This window comes from Alligator sinensis, unplaced genomic scaffold (genome assembly GCF_000455745.1).
Source record: "Alligator sinensis unplaced genomic scaffold, ASM45574v1 scaffold881_1, whole genome shotgun sequence".
In the NCBI taxonomy this organism is placed as follows: Eukaryota; Metazoa; Chordata; order Crocodylia; family Alligatoridae; genus Alligator; species Alligator sinensis.
In genome coordinates, this window is record NW_005842346.1 from 901,381 (window position 1) to 916,711 (window position 15,331).

At 42.5% G+C, this 15,331-nt stretch overlaps 1 long non-coding RNA gene across 2 annotated transcripts in view; it reads right to left on the reverse strand.

Annotated features, from left to right (window-relative positions):
* Window positions 1-2,738: 2,738 nt before the first annotated feature.
* The window catches only part of LOC102380106, a 61,385-nt gene continuing 48,792 nt past the window's right edge, over window positions 2,739-15,331 (reverse strand). For both annotated transcript variants that reach the window (XR_003095315.1, XR_324469.3), the window contains exons 3-4: window positions 5,101-5,255; window positions 2,739-3,844 (exon numbers count right to left, since the gene is read on the reverse strand). This is a non-coding gene — a long non-coding RNA (uncharacterized LOC102380106). The remainder of the gene's footprint in view (window positions 3,845-5,100; window positions 5,256-15,331) is intronic.

Sequence of the window (15,331 nt, forward strand, 5' to 3'; positions counted from 1 at the left end):
TGTTTCTTACCTTCTCATTTCTTACCTGTGTCGTAGTGCTGGCCTCCCCATGGCTTTCAGGTTCCCAATGCTCTCTTTCTTCAGGCTGGACTGTCCTTGTGGGTGCCACATGGTTTGGTGGTCCACAGCTTCCCCCGCCCTCATCTTCCCCTCCCCCCAGCGAGCCTAGTTTAAAGCTCGTCACCTCTTGGGCCCTGAGTATCGTCTCCTTAAGGAACAACCACTCATCTTGGGCACTGAGTTCCCCTGCCCTTGAGAACCCCAGTGCCTCTCCCACCAATCTCCTCAACTCCTTGAAGTTGGCCCTCTTGAAGTCTAGGGCTACCGCCTTGCTGCAGGCCCTTGTCACCCTGCACTGGATGATGAATTCCAGCAAGCGATGATCGCTATCACCCAGGTGGTCCAGGACCTGGAGCCCCCTTACCAGATCATTGCCTGTGGCCAGGACCAGGTCCAACAGGGCATTTCCTCTGGTGGGACTGTGCATCTACTGGGTTAAGTGGAGGTCCTGTATCTTGGCCAGGAACCTCCTGGATCGGTCCGACCTGGCTGACTGCTCCTCCCAGCAGATGTCCGGGTAATTTAGATCACCCATGACAACTACATCCCTTGCCTTAAGTGCCTCTGCAAGCTGGCCCGAAAATTCCCGGTCCAGCTCCTCCTCTTGGTTGGGGGAGGAGGCCTGGGCATATCTAGGATTCTGAAAAGAGGGGAACAAATGGTGTGGTAACAACACATATTCTAGAAGCTTTACTAACAAGCTAGGAGCCTACAGCTCTATTATTCAATTTAAGGTTGAAGCAAAAAAACCCTACTTTATCAGAATGTTCATTAATTTGCACAACAAACAATGCAAAACACAACAAACTAGGCAAAAAATAGAAATGCTGCTGTCACTGCCAAGCAGTTGGTTTTAAATTTGTGTGGACCAGGAACTGAAGGGGAATGCAACTGCATATGTATATGGCTATATGCAGATAGATGAGGATTACAGATGTTTAGCAGTACAGTTACTCATTTAAGTGAAAAAAGATGATAATTTTTTTGTGATTTCTTAGTTGGTCTAATAAAAGGTATCATCTCTGTTCTAGAGTTTTGCAGTTCATTTAAAGTGTGCATTTTATGTTAATAATTCTGAAAACCTGGAGTTCTATTACATTATATAGACACATACTATTGAAATTGTGCCTTCCTCATGGACTGGATAATTACATTCAATGCCAGTTTCATTTGTATGGTCAGTGTCACTTCAAGTTCAGTGCAACTGTATTTGTGTTGCAACTTTAGGGAAAAAAATTTAAGAAAACAATGCTCGTTCTGAATTGTCTGCTTCAAGGAAACTTGTCCATTAGCATTAAACCTAATAAATCATTGTTTTTGCAAACCTTGAATGTAGTGCCAAATTGGAGCTGGTACGTCTCTTTAAAGAAGTGTCACTTAGGACATAAACAGGAAAAGTTAATGTGCTAAACCAACGATATTAATAAATATTTCTGTATTGATGCAGGAATTGACTTTTGCTTTCCTTGGGAGTCGCACATATAAACCTACAAAAGGTCAAGGACCTAGGGGCAGTCTGGGCCCCAGAACTGCACTATATAAAATAAAGCATTTATATGTACAAACCAAGACTGGCTTTTGTTTCTTCTGCAATCAAAGAAAATGGTATCACGGTTATTTCCGTGGATGGGAAACCCAACCCAGAGTCCAAAAGTGTTATGCTTATTTCTCCTGTTGCAGCCAAACTTGTTTCTCTTATAAAATTCCGTAAGAAATCTCAGCACTACCTTTGACAATTTGCTATTAATAATCCCTTTGTGGAAACCAATCCTAAGCACTGGATCTATCCAGGGTTTGGGAAAAACCTGATTTCTTCCCTTTTTAAATCCCATGGAATTTGTCCAGGCAGTAAAAAAGTGAATCTGGCTCAGGGATTCCAAGCCATGTGGTGGTTCCAGTTCTATAGCCATGAATCTTAGCCACCCACACTCCTCCTTTAATGCTGCTTCCCACCTAAGTGCATGTTAGAAGGGGCTTAACAAAAGAGCCCTCTAATTGTCTGAAAGTGGTTTCTGGACAGTGCCAATTTCAGACAACAAAAGGACAGGGCAGGGGCTGTTAACTAGCACGCAATAAACTAGGGAAAGGGAAAAAATAGGTAGAGCATTTTATATAGCCATTTCTGTCTCTTCAATTATATAAAAAGCAGACCCCTGATTGACCCTAAGGCCTTGAAGTTGGCTGCGGAGCATTAACTCAAGCAGATCCACACTTGTTACATAGAATCTTCAAAAGAAATAAAAACAGCCTTGACCCGAGCTGCCTCAAGCAAACTGAAAGAGGAAACCAAGCAGTGCTCACAAACAAATATAGATTCACCATTGCTGTTTGCCTCCTGAAAGATCCTGAGAGTCCTTTAGCTTCCACTGCAGTCAATAGCCACTGATGGAACTCAGCACCTGGCAGGATCAGTTGCCAGAATATGTCTCTTTTTTTCATTTTAGCCATTGGTGCACATTACTCATTTCAGCTTTACCATGCATCAGAGCCCTTTATTTTCAACTTTGCCACAGTGTTGGGCTCTTTGTGTGGTCAGTGTAAATCTACCTGCAAACTGTTCACATATAATGAAAAGATCATGTTAGGCAATTTTTTTGGCAGAAGTAATTTATTTATCTAGGAGGAATTGCATCACCATAAACAATTTCCATATAAATCATTTAAGCGTAAATGGCTTTCTAAAGTTTAACTGTAAAACAGGCACAGGCTTTGTAATGTGCACAAGTTTTGGCTGTTAATTTATAGAGCAGACAGCTGTAGCACAAAAATAAATTGTATTGTGTTCAAAGTCATCTACTACGTATTGAAAAGATTTACACACAGACAAATGTGCACATAAAGGGTCTGACCCAAAGCTCACTGGAAGTGCCACTGATTTCAATAGTTTTGAGACCATGCCAAGTAGACACCTGTAGCAAAACATCTAAACTCTTCTACATCTACATCTAAGTTTACAGGCATTATACAAACAATCTGATTTTCCAAGGCTTCGATTTGAGCTATAATTATTTGCACATGTAAAATTCTGGTAATTTCTTCAGGTATGTAACATAGACCTGAGTCTGAATCTCAACCTTTGCCACCAGTACCGTACCATGGGCAGAAACTGTGGTCAGCCATTCCTTGCTCCAGGAGGGGGAAAATGCCCCACTGATTTTCAGCAGTGAACTCATGGCCATTGCCCCTGCACCATGTCCTACCACTGTTGCTCTGCTCCCCACTGCCCCTGAAGCCACTGCAGGGAAGGTGCAGGGGATGAGGGATGGGAGTGTGAGGCATGCCCCTAGCTCCACTCCAGCATCTCCACTTTAGGCAGTGCTAGGGCTCGTGCCCCACTCATTTACCTGTTGTTTGCCACTCAGTCAGATATCACTTAGGGCATGAACAATGTTTATGAACAATATTCCCATGGCTAAATGCTACCCTTGTACACACACATCAAGTTGCTTGCTGGCTAAAGTCGGGCATCAGGAAATACGTGTGCCAACATTAAAATCTGACCTTAATTTCTTAGGTTACTTTAGTGCAGGGTGTCAAGGATCTGGCCCATGAGCCCTCTCATCTGGCCCCTGGTGCTGCCCATGGGTTTTGGAGTCGACCCACAGGCAGTATGTGAGTCCTGGAGCAGGACCATGCTGTATGTGGCATCCATTCCACCCACTCCAAGAAACATGCTGAATCCTGTATGCAGGGTTGGTCTGTGGGTCTGATCTGGCCAGTCGATTTGAACCTTTTTATTTTTGAAAAATGAAATGCTGTCAGCTTGGTGTTTATTTCAGGTCATCTGTTGGAAGCATAAAGAAGGAGAGAAGTTTCATTTTTTTTTTTGGTAAAAATCATTTTCTCATTCTTTGTTATGGTGATAAGACAGATTTTAGTCTGTACTTACCTAATAAAGGTTTTGCTTGAGAAACTATATACATTTGTTCTTGTCAGAAAGTTTTAGAAACAAGTATTCTTGGCTTTTAATGGACCTGAACTTACACTCCACATGTAAGCAAAATTCCCATTAAAGTTACATTCTCCAAAGGAGCTTAATGAGATTGTTGCCTGCATTAAGAGCCTCTGTAGGCTTCTGTTGACTGAAGACTGCTTTTACTCTCATATAAATCCTCTACATTATGTCTGTTCGCAGTTCTCTACATGACAGATATGTAGAGACACAAACATTGCTTTTCTAGAGAGAGAGGAGAGACAAACAAAATACTGGACTGAAACTCCCATGCCCAGAACTTTGGGAAACATTGAGTCTAGGTTCAAGTGTATAATATATCATGGTTCATGACTTGGGTGTCAGTCTGTAAGGGGACAAACTGGAATGATGAATTGGAACACATTGAACTTTGGGGAATCTGGATTCAGATCTGATGCGTTACATCTGTTATAGGTAACTGGAAATGGGGTCCAAGTTGCCAGCTATTCTTCGGTAAATAGAAGCCTACATAATCTTTTATACAGGCAAAAATCTCATTAACTTCTCTTAGGGGAAGTCTTTGTGCTTACACAGTTTGAACTTTGCTGTGGTTAGGGACCTAAAATCATTGCTTTAAAGGAAAAATGCCAACTACAGTTTATACTTGCGATTAGATCAATATCATTTTGCTGATGATTTACAGAGCAGTCCAATCTGGATAATATTCTCAAAGTCAGAATCAAGAATTAGTTTCTCATTTTATTCAAATGATCTGGTAATCTAATTTTTACTTAGCCCATGACTGTGCTGCAGTTGTCTACTCAGGCTAGGTTACAGACATTCAAAAAGCCTGAGGCAGAAGTAATTTAAGTTATGTGTTTTTCTGTAAGTGGTATAGTTTGAATCAGTAGCGAGCAGAACATACATTCCCCCGCGGTGGAGAGGGGGAAAGAAGGAGGACAAATCTTAAACTGGACTCTGCCATTTTAAGTCAGACTATGTGCGCCAAACTTCTGTTAAGAGTATACACCAGTTTCCAATATCTTATACTGGTAAAGGTGTAATGTCTGTACCTGGCCTCAGCAATTCTCACTGGCTCAGCTGGTGTCTCCTTAGCATCTACGTACCTTCATATGGACATTTTTAATTGGAGAATGATCCGCTTTCACTATCCAGAGACAACATCAAGTTGGCCATGCTCTTGCAACAATGTTCTCTGTTCTTGTCAATATTCTTAGTCCTTGAGGCATATCTGATGTAGTACTGCACACACTTGAGCAACCTTGTGACAAGCAAGAAGATGCTTTAATTTACTTCTTAAATCTGCAAACATGTTGACCGTGGTGTAAAGTGGAAATAGTCCATAATTTTTCAGAAATAGGACTGGTTGCAGCTATTAGGTATGCCCGTTTCACTACATGCTTTGGAGAACAAAAAGATGTGAGGGGGTTCAGTCATTAATTTGATCCTGAGAGACAGATTATCAGTGAGGCAAGCACCAGATTTGCTTGTCCAGGTATAGGACATCTGCCTGGCTTCCTCCTGCTCCCCCCACTCCCACACTCCCTGCTCAAGCAGGGATTCCCCCCTCCCCTCTGCCTTACACAGACACCTCTCAGCATTAGCTAACAGACCACATGCTAGCTACGGTCCATGCTGTGGGAGACAAGGCAGACAGGACAGTGACACTCAAGGCTTTTTGGCGCTAATTGTTCCTTCTTTGGAACAAGTTGTTTAAGAAGAACTTGAACTAACTAGAGATCCTTTTGTTTTGCTGATGGAGTGATAAATGCTCCCTGCTGCGTAACAAAATCCCTGCTGGCTCCCTTGCTGACCATCGAGGTAGGGTGGGAGGGGAATCCCTCCCCAGTCAGAGCATCCTGCCTGGGACTGGCCATGCCCCACCTCAGCTTAGCCCTGTGGAAGGGAAGGGAGGGTTGTTTTAGCACCCTCTGGCTTTTAGCCTGAGCCACTGCAGGCATGTGCCTGCATTTTTTCAGTCCAGATGGGATGTATGTACTGTTACAAACTGTTTCAGCCTAGGCAGGTTAGATTAACCTGCAAAGATTGAATCAATTCAGGCTCAGGCTTTTTGAATGTCTGTCCTTAGCCTAAAGGGAAAAATATGAGGAATCATCTAAGGGGCAACGGAAGCTGTGGATGCAACAGAACTGGTGGTGTTCAAGAGTCCCTGCTCCCCATGCACTGCAGGGTAGCTTGTTATTCAGGGCAGGGCTGACCGATCTGCCACTGGGTGGAATCTCTTCCCCAAGACACAGATTGTACATTAGCTATGACAGATCTTGCAGGCTTCAAGGTGTGCTTGCAGCTGCAAAATGCACCCAATTTTCCTGGTTGCAGAACTAGATTCCTTCTTTTTGTCCCCTACAGAAGCCCTGAGCACAAAGTCAGTTTGCTTAGGCTAAGCATGTAAAGAGGCACCCGGCCTAAACTTCATTCTGATTTCAAGTCCAATTCAATTGCTTAGTAAGAGCATACAACCCTGGCTTGGTAAGGTCAAATTCTCTTTGCTCAGTATGATGCAGCAGCCTCACCTGGTGATCTCCATGGTGTCTTGAGTAACCTTGAGCTTTCAGCAACACGCTATTGTCAATACCCCTAATGCCAGTCTATTAATTATAAAATGTATTGTTTATTCTGACAGCATCTTTCTTGTACATTGGAATTCAGGTACCATATTCCCCCATCCTGTAGTTTTACAGTTCCATAGTTGTTAGGGACTAGAAGGGACCTTACAGATCATCAACTCCAGCCCCACCTGCACTTGGGCAGGAAAGACTTCTGGGATCAGATGAGCCCAGCAAGATGGGCATCAAGACATCTTTTGAAGATCACCAGGGTGGATGACTGTACCACCTCTGGGGACAGCCTGTTCCAAACACTCGGCATGCCTGTTCCAAACCCTCGGCGCTCGACTTGTAGAGAAGTTTTTCCTTATATCTAGCCTGAAGCGATCTTTAATTAGTTTGTGCCCATTATTTCTTGTCCTCCCCTGGGGATCCTTGGGAAATAGATGCTCCCCCAAGCCCTGATGTACACCCTGATATACTTATAGACTGCCGCCAAGTCCCCCATGAGTCTTTTCTTTTCCAGGCTGAACAATCCTAAGTCCCTCAGCCTCCCCTCATATGTCTTGGTCTCCAGGCCTCTAATCATGCATGTGGCCCTCCTTTGGACTCTCTCAAGCTTCTCCACATCCTTCTTGAAGTGCAGTGCCCAGAACTGGATGCAGTACTCCAGTTGCAGTCTCACCAAGGCGGAGTCGAGTGGGCGGATAACATTTTTTGCCTTGCTTGAGATGCATGCCAGTGTTTGATTAGCTTCCACTCCTATTACCTTCTCTTTCATTAAGAAGCAGTAATTTGGGTGGGGACAAACATGTATTTGGAGTGCCTTCAAAAGGTGAGGGGAAGCTGCTGTTTGGGAGTGGGCAGTTACTCTCTACCTGTTACATCTCCATGAGCCTCTGACAAAGCAAGTGAGCTAATTTGCTTGGGCTTTAAGGCTGCTTCATGCAAGGTGGAAGTGGGAGTGATTTTGCTACACTTGTACAGCTACAAGCTCATCAACGGGTACAGCTACAGAATAACTAACTGATGCAGTGTCCAAGCAGCAGATTCTTCTCCCCTATAAAGCCCTCCTATAAAGCCACTATAAATGAAAGTTTGCCCATAGTCTAATTTACCACCAGCAGTAATTTAACACACATTTCCAATATGCAGATAGCAGCTGACATTCACAGCTGAATGAAAAAGAAAATGATCCACCAACTGAATGTTCAGCTTTCCTATTGTGGTGTACACATTTTTAGCATCCCATTCTTCTCAAAAGCCATGAATCAGTTCTTGCCTACTTTTAACATCCACCATTTCACCTGGACACAGATCAGTGGACTGAAATATGAAGTTAACAAGGTATTAATCTTTCTAACATAACATCAACATGGGCAAAGATAAATGTTGTTGGTAATACGTAGGTATTCTGTCTAAAGTAAAGAGAGGGATCAAATGTTTGTTCTTTTTGGGAATTCCTAGTGAATAAGAAAAAAGGGAAGTAATATTACCCCTATACATACCATGGGTGAGAAAACCACTGGAACACCATGCCTAAAGTAAAATTAGGAAGGATTCAGAGATGAGCTACAAGACAGGTGATTCTGCTCTACAATGAGAAAGATGGAAAGAGCTTGATCTATTTAGTTTATCAGACCACAGCTTGAGACGTGACTGAAACTCTACCTTTAAACATAGACACAGGGAGAGGAGATCTGATACACAACAAAGGCAACACAATATCTAATGGCTGGACATACAGTTAAAGAAATTCAAACTGGGAAGAAGATGCAACTTTTTACCGGTAAGTAAGTCTGTGCAAGTTATCAAGGGAGGCAGGGAATTAGCTCTTGCTTAAAGTCTTTATATTAAGAATAGGAGCTTTTCTAAAAAATGTAGACTGTAGTTCAGGTACAAGTTAATGGTCTCCATGGTGCTCATTTCATCCTGGAAAAGAATAGATTCTCTTAGGCTAGGGACAGAAATTACACAGTATAAGTGATTGGAAACCAGTTTCAAATCCATAACACAACAAAAATTCAGTGCATGTAAACCACTTTCAAAATGGCTGAAACTGACTTAAGATAAGCCTTGATGGATGTAATATCAGACTTAACTGATTTTGGTTAAATTGGTTTATTGAACTTCTGTCCCAGGTCCCCTCCAGATTTAAGTTAACTCCCAGACCTCCAGCATTCCAGGATGCTTTGCATCTCCCCTGCAAACCCCCTCCTCACAGGGTGGGCTGGCTAGCCTTGGCCCAAGCTGTCTGCTTTGCGGTCAGGATAGCACAGGATTCTGTTGTGGGCAGACTGAATTGGTTCTTGTGGTGACCAGATCTCCTTCCAAATCTGCATATCCAGACTCAGGTTAACCAGGCAGAACCAGCAAAGCATGTGTTACAATGTGCCAGGATGTTGAGAGGCTCACATGGGTATGACATGGAAACAGGTCTGATTTCACTTGAAAAATGGCTTTATTTCCTTTCATAATTAGGCACATCCTGTACTTGGATGTGGACTGTTTCCTTTCCAACCAGTAACATTCTCTTTTATTTGCTGACAAGTGCAAGTTTCCATTGCTTTAGAAGAGACTGGTAAGAAGGCTGACAAGCTGGCTTGTTTCCTTATCTCCCATTTAATTTCCATGGGCTGCTCAATCTTTAGCAGTGTTTAGAGCTGAAGTAAGTCTCCCTTTGCTGGGACTAGATTTTTATTGTGGTCCCCCAAAGAACTGAACCGCAGACAGAATCAAACCAGCAAATGGCAGAGACAACAATCTCAAGTGATTACACCCTAAAAAATGTCAGTTGCAAAACATGACATAACTGTGATTCCACAAATTACAGATAAATGCAGAGGCAGAAAAATCAAGAGGAGAAACACACTGTCTTTTATATGGAAAAACCCCAAACCAAATTACCAAATTACCCAGATCAATTCCAGACATTTACACAAACAAATGAGCTGCTGCTTTTTGCACTTAGTCTCATGAGAAACATGATTGGGGTAATAAAAGCTGATCAGAAAACTGGATATTAAAATGTGTGTGGTTTTAAAGGGTATAGGTTGTAGACATGTTGGTCTGAGGACATAGGCAGACAAGGTTCTTTGGGTAAATCTGATATCTTTTATTAGATCAACTCAGATAGCTGGAAAAAAATTTCTTTGCAAGCTTTTGGGTACAAATACCCTTCATCAAGCTAAGGAAGCATCTACAGTCGGTCTGTGCTCTTCTTGTGGAGTTTTAAAAGCTCAGCTATGTCCCTGTTTAGCAAAATTAACAAAACTAAGTCCTGACCTTGTCCCTTAAAGTGCAATGTGTCTGGGCCCTCCTCCCAGCACACAAGTACTCTGCCAGCACAGAACCAAAGGCCCTGAAGGGTGCACAGGGCATGAAGGATGGAACGGTGAGAAGGTAACTTCCTTCGACCCTAATGCTCTGCTCCTCCAACTAGTAACTGCAGTGCATGCTGCTCTCTGTGCCTTGCACAGGGGGTACAAGTAACTGGCGCCTGCTCAGGGTCCCTCTACTGATTGCATTACTCTTTATGGTGGCAGCCCACTGGAAAGTGTGTTAGCTCACCAGACCCCTTCTGCATGTTCAAGAGACCAGTAAAGTTTTGCTCTTTGCAACGGCAGGAGCTGGTTAGCAATGGGGGAGATGGTTAGCCAAGTACTCTTACCTCCACCCTGCAGTGTAATCCATCCCTGCCAGACAGGGCAAGATTTTGGTGTTGATCTATGAGCGATACAGGCATGTGGTATTTTTCTAGTTTGACACACACAATCATTAGGGCTGGCTAGGACACAAGAATTCTGCTTTTCAAAAAAATTGAGGTTTCATCATTTTTTTGGTTCTGCACTAGAATGAAAGCTAGACCTTTGAAATGTTTGGGGAGGAGCCTGGTGGGGACAGAGAAGACTTCTAGAATGACCATTAGTCCAGTGGTTAAAGCACAGACCTGGGACATGGGAGCCCTACTACTTTCAATACCAGGCTCTGTCTGATTGTCAGTCTGTCTTCCTTGTTACAGCTGCTGCACTTTGAATGAATCCTTAAATACTCATTGAGGCAAAGAGGTTCCATAATCCACTGTTTGGGCTACTCATATAGGAGGCTGATGCTAAAGTCTTTTGTCTAAATCAAGCAAGGAGGCATTTGAATTCTTAATTGCTGCATTTGTGGCAATCACTCTGTCAAGCTCTGAACTGCTCTGGGAGAGGACTTTCTCAAATTTTGAGCAGAAATTCCTTCTTCGACTTGAGAAGCCTCCTGAACAACAGTTTTGAAAATCTGAAACATTTTCACACAAAAAATGCATCTCAGTAAACTGGCATTCTCTCATAAAAATATTCCTGACCAATACCAATAATAAACATCTGTATGTCTGTGGTCCACTCTAATTAAGGAGCTCAACACACTTACAACCAGGACTGAATAATTCCTGTCAATGCCCCTTAGACTAACCTGCAAAGATTGAATCCGTTCAGGCTCAGGATTTTTAAATGTCTGTACTTATCTTAAATGTTCTGCACTGATGGAAATATGTGGGTGGCTATAAAATCTACTTACTATCCCTCCTGTTTATCAGTCCCTGTTTTTAACACACAAAGTTACAGATATTGGTCCATCAGTTTTTCTGTAAGCTATTTTTGCCTTTCTGCCTTCTTTGTAACTGTCTGTATATTGTAAGACTTTCTCTCTCCAAGGTGTATAATCACTCCAACCTGGTTAAGAAGCAGAATGGGAGGTTTAAGATACAGAGCCTTACTTCTATAAAATGCCATAATGTCACTTCTGGTATAATTCAGATTCAATATACCAGCAAATATATGGGGCTCCTTATGCTGTCAGCTGCATGTAGCATTATTTCATTGAAAACCTAACTCACCACTTATGAAAATCACTGCAATGGTCACTCAGATCTTCCTGTTCCCTCACACACTTTTCATGATTATCCTCTTTGCTAATTTTAGTCCTGTGAAACAATGGGAGGAAAAAATATACATTGCAACACATTGTACACTGAACATCAGGGGAGCCTTCAGAATCTCCTGTAGTTCTGAGTCACTTTTTAATTTGAGGTCATCTGAAATCCCGTCTGAGTTGAATTCCATCTACTTGATAACTGGCTATCCCAGAATTTTTACTTACCTTCCATCTTTCTGATATGATATTGTTGGTGATGCTACTTCACTTGGACTTAACAACCTCATCCAGACAAGCAGGGGCATGTGCTTGCAGCATCACAAATTGCTGCAGTGCACACCCCTGTATATGCCCTTTATTACAGGACAAATTGTCCTGCAGTGCGCAAACTGCTTTTGCAGAACTCCTCTTAGCTCTTCAGCCACAGAGAGCTGGAGCCTGGGGTCAGCACTGGTATTGGCCCCAGCAATCTTACCCGGTGGCCTGGAGAAGCAGGGGCACAATTCAGGCAGCATGGAGGCCTGGCCAACAGTCAAAGCATTGCCCGGACTGCATGTGCGCGCCGGTGTATGCTTCTTGGGTGTGTGTTGTGCTGGTCTTTGTTTTGTTTTGTTTTTATTTTTTGCTACCCGGAAATGCTGGTAACAAATGTAGCCCTGCACTGTGAATTTGCAGCACGGGGCACGTTTTAACATTTGCCGCATGTGGTTTGTGGTGCCGTGAACTACATGTGCCTGCACGTTTGGATGTGGCCAACTTGTCCGCATCATTTGCTCAGCTATGCCACTCAATTTCATTGAGCTGAAGGCTCATTTACAGTGTTGATCCTTTTATGTAGCCAAAGGAGTTTAAAATGGCTCTAGGCTTTGTCTAAACACAAAAGCTGAACCCACTTTACTGGAGTCCCTGAGTCTTGCTAATGTCCCACATAGCTATCCCTGCAAACTCTTCTAATGGACATGAAGCTTCTACTGGCTAAAGCATTATTTTGCTGGCATTCCATATACTCGTTTCCAGAATGATAGCAACTATACTACCTATTTTAGTGGCATAATTGTGACTTCTCTAAGGCTTTTGCCATAAGAGCTATCTATGTTGACTGGGGTGGGATTTTTTCACATGGCAGATATGTAAGTAACTGCTCTTTTTGTTCTGTTCTTGATTGGAAACAATTTTGAGACCGTGGAATTTCCTATAAAATGGAAGCCCTTTGATGACACCCCTAAACATCTCCCACTGGCTATTTTGTCAAATCAAAACTACACAAAAGCATTGGCAGCCAAAAAAGACTCATGCAGAAATGTGAAACCTGACAGGAGGAAGTGGCCTTCATCTCCCGTATGGTTTGGTTTAAACAGCTTCCTAATGAAAGCTTGATTCTACCATGTCCAGCAATTTTATCAGAATATCCTTCTCACATTACATTTACTATAATGACAACGTTGTTGTGGGGCTGATTTAAAAAAAAAAAAAACAGACTGAAAAATCTTTTACAAGATGTCCACAAGCATTAGAGCTGAATGGGAGTGGATTTAACATTTTATGGGAAATTCCATGATTTCAAAATTGCTTCCAATCAAGAACAGAACAGAAACAGCAGTTACTTACCTTACAGTAAGTGGAAATTTCTAAGAAGTGTTTTTTATATGCATTCCACTGTGAGTACTCATGAATCTCAGAGCACAAATGCATGAGACACAAGGGATAGTAATGCCTGTATGGTGTACATGCATCCTGCTGCTTGTTATGTTTCACACTGTGGGCATAAAGCATGGAGTGTACCTACTATGCTTCAGTTTCTTATGAATCATGGAATCCTAGCTATGCTGGACCCCAAGAGAGAGGGTCTGGAGGGCAGGTTGCAGACTTTGCATATGGACAACACATCATAAAGAACTCCAATACTGTACACACTCTTTAACTGCTGTTCCTCTTTCAAGTTGAGCTGTAAATATTCATGGAACAGAGCATCACACCAGTTCCTCAAGGTATGAAATGCCTCATCTGTTTTGCTACTAAAGAATGGAAGGCTGCTCTCAGTATCATGTACGTTTTGGGAAAAACCCTACCCTTGCAACTAGGATAACTACTGCATATCCACAGCTGATGCTTTTCAATGGAAAGCCATATTGATCACATGTAGGGCTGCTCTTGGCCATCATATGCCCTTCTGACAACAGCCAGATAAACTAGGATTCCAGGAGGGCTCTGGAATCATTTTGCAGCTGGTTCAAAAAGGAGGCAAGTTTCTTATAGACCCCAGAATTGTATTTTGACCTTTGAACTGAAGGCTCACAGAGGAGTATGCCTTATGTCCTAATAAATCTTTGAATCTTGTCTTTCAAAATGGTTTTGTACTGGTAAGCTTTCTTATCTGCTGCTGTCACTCCTAGGGAAGATTGGACTGAAAAAGTATAGAAATACTCATTTCTCTTAAAGGAAACTTAGTATTTCTTGTCCACACACGTGGAAGTAGGGAGTTTCTGAGACTGGAGTCTGCCAGTCCAGTTTGGCAGGGTTCGTTATTGCCTTGTTTATAGGGACAGCTACTTTCCCGGAGGCCGAGTTGAGAATGTCCACCAATTTGTAGGGGCTTTTTTTGTTTGTTTGTGTTTGACTTATTTTAAAGGGATATAAAAGCCAATTACTGCATTCTTCATGAAGCCCTGGAGCCCTTTAAATCAGCCAGATGTGGGGTGCCTAGGAAACTACCATTCCAGTGAAAAAGGAGGTGCCTTATGCATATCCTTCTATCTTGGGAACGGGTGATAGTTTCAAGGCCATTTCTTCAGTCAGTGCCACTGGACTGAAGACTGATGGAGGTAGGCCCACCACAGAGGCAGAAAGCTTCTGTGGTGCCACTAATTTTGCTCCCTTAACTTAATGCTTCACACCAGGTTCGGGCCCAGTTGTTCATATGAAGTTCCTGGGAAACCCCTGGGAAACCACTCAGGGCCATGAAGTCTGGGTAGGGAGCCAGTGTAGGGGGAGAGCCTTCCCAGAGATTTTCATGGGGGTCTACTCAAAGATCTCCTTGTGCCCTTTATCTGGGACTGTGTTTTCTTTTGCAGGGTCCTGGGCCCCTGAATTGTGGGTTGGCCTCATCCATTAGCAGTCAAGCTCTCTGCAGCCTCAGCACCCTATCCTTAGCAGGTTGGGAGGTGAAGAACAGAGCATATTCCTGGGATGTGGAACTCTCCCAGGCATTAGCATACCCATCATTTACTCAGATAAGCCTACTGCATGAAGGCAATACTTGAATCCTAGTGACCTTCATGGGACTATCCTAGGCATAAGGTATGTTTTTCTTTTTTAATTTATTTTTAAACTGACAGGTTGTCAACAGACAACAGGAAAAACTAGCTCTATTAGTCTAACTACCTACTAAACCATTCTTAAGTTAAAGGAGTTAAACGTTTGCTGCAGTCTATAATCCAAAACCAAGACACTCTTTTTTGAACTGAGAGGTTTTGGGTGGAATTCATGTCTCTCCTAGGTTTTGGGAGGAAACTCATAACTTCTTCAAAGGAACAGCACGGCACCTGTGTACTAGATAGGTATTGGTGACCAAAAACATCTATGAGCTCAGGTCTTTGAAGCACACATCCACACACACCTACCATGGAATATACACATAGACAATCAGTTGAAGGAGAACCAGAATATTTTGAAATTTACCATAAAATGAAATTTAAATATTGTTGTATTCTAACCACAACCTTTTTAAGCTTCAAAAATACCTTTATATTAAGAAAAACTAAAAATGCTTTCAAAAAGTCATTTCAAAATGAAAAATAAGAACATTTTGTTCTGAAAATGTCAAAGCATTTTATTTGGGGGGGGGGGGGGGGGA